At 50.6% G+C, this 1,928-nt stretch overlaps 1 pseudogene; it reads left to right on the forward strand.

The window, feature by feature from the left end:
- Positions 1-411: 411 nt before the first annotated feature.
- Positions 412-1,045, forward strand: LOC101653743 (annotated as a pseudogene).
- Positions 1,046-1,928: the final 883 nt, after the last annotated feature.

A 1,928-nucleotide genomic window follows, 5' to 3' on the forward strand; every position in this document is an offset into this window, starting at 1 on the left:
TAGGGATAGCATCTCTGTCTAAGAGCAAAAGACAAATATTCCTCATCATATGTTATTTGGATTTGATAAACTCAAAGCTTCTGTCCTGTAATGCAACCCACTCTATATGCAGGCATCCATGGAAACCCAACAACGCGACCTCCATGTGACTTTGGGAAAGAACAAATGCAATTGTGCTAATGTTGAGCTATGTGCTGTACCATGAGTAACAAAGACATCCTACACTAATCAAACAATCTAATATCTATTCACAGCCTCCATGAAACTTTAAGAGACTATCTTAATGGGAGGAGAGCCAGGGCAGTGAGGTGGAGGGAGCCTGATGGTCCGACTCTGGACGGGAGGTGCTGTGAAGCCAGTGGGCTGGTGTCTGAGCCTCAGCCTGGTGGGGGTCATACCCCGGGGTCCACCATGAACCTGGAAGGGCTGGAGATGGTCACTGTGCTCGTGGTCCTTGGGCTATTTGTCAAGGTCCTGGAGCAGTTTGGTCTCTTTGAAGGCAGTGGAGGATGAGTTTGAACTGTCCCATGTGCCACCATCCCAAGAGTCTGGAGCAGCTACAGGAGTAAACCAAGTTCACAGGAAAGAAATTGCAGGTTCTGAAGCAGGGCTTCAAGAACAAATGTCTAGCGGAATTGTCAATGTGGAGAACTTGAAGCAGATTTACTCCCAGTTCTTTCCTCAAGGAGATCCCAGTACCCATGTCACTTTCAGTTTTGAGGGCTTCGTGGCTGTTTTGTCGGTGATTCTTCGGGGAACCATAGATGACGGGCTAAACTGGGCCTTCGACTTGTATGACCTCAATGAAGACAGTTGCATCACCAAGGAGGAAATGCTGGACATCATGAAGTCCATCTATGACATGATGGGCAAATCCACGTACTATGCACTGTGGGAAAAGGCCCCCAGGGAACATGTGGAGAGCTTCTTTCAGAAGATGGATAGGAACAAGGATGGTGTGGTGACCATGGAGGAGTTCATTGAGTCTTGTCAAAAGGATGAGAACATTATGAGGTCCATGCAGCTCTTTGGCAATGTCATTTAGTTTCTCAGGGGAGAGAGTCAGTGTGCTCTGGTGGACCATGCTCTAGACCTTGCCCAGGTGGACACCACCCTTCTCTTCCCAGGTCTGTCCCCACCTTAACCCTGTCCTGGGGGCTGTAGAGAATCAAGAGCCTAAGGATATGGTAGCCCAGCTGACTGGAACTGGGGTGGAGGGGGTGGGGGGTGGTGAGTGGGCACAGGGCATCTGGCAATGCCCTTGAAGTAGGAAGTGAGTGGATCTCCCAGCTCCCACCCTTACTGTAGAAACCAGGACACCAAACAGAATGTCTCCTGCTATGGTGCTCTCACCCCCACCCCTACCCCTACCCCAGATCTCATAAACATTTGCCCTAAAACTCCCTTCTCAGAGAGGACATTGAGCCCTTGATATGGGTTGGCCTTTCAGACTAGCCTCTGAAAGTCCTGTGGGAAGGGGACAAGAATGTAGAGGCAGGAGTCTTGGGCCTGGACCAGCGACTAGCTCTAGGAAGTGGCAGGGGTAGAGGGCAGAAGAGCCTGGCTTGATGGTCAGTGGGAGCTCAGGCGGCCCAGGCCATAGCCATCAGAATATGAATCACCAGGCTCTTCAGAAGACCCTATCTCCTTGGACTCGCTCAAGAAAATTTCCAGATCCTCTTCAGTATTGGGTAGCCTGAGCTGTCTGGCTCCTTTCGGGAATTCCTTTCTCTCCCTCCTTCCTGATTGTGTGGTGGTGGCTGCAGAGGAACTGGGATGGGGAGATGTCCTCACTGGTGCCTGCTAGAGGGTCAGCCCACCCCGCTGCTCATCACCCATTTCAGTTGTTTGGATTTTCATTTGCCATGTCCTCTAAATTTGGCGACATGGAGAAGTCAGGGACCTTCTTCTTAATACCGTGACCCTTT

This window comes from Echinops telfairi, unplaced genomic scaffold, assembly GCF_000313985.2.
Source record: "Echinops telfairi isolate 266 unplaced genomic scaffold, ASM31398v2 ScPeMD7_7424;HRSCAF=8462, whole genome shotgun sequence".
Taxonomy (NCBI): domain Eukaryota; kingdom Metazoa; phylum Chordata; class Mammalia; order Afrosoricida; family Tenrecidae; genus Echinops; species Echinops telfairi.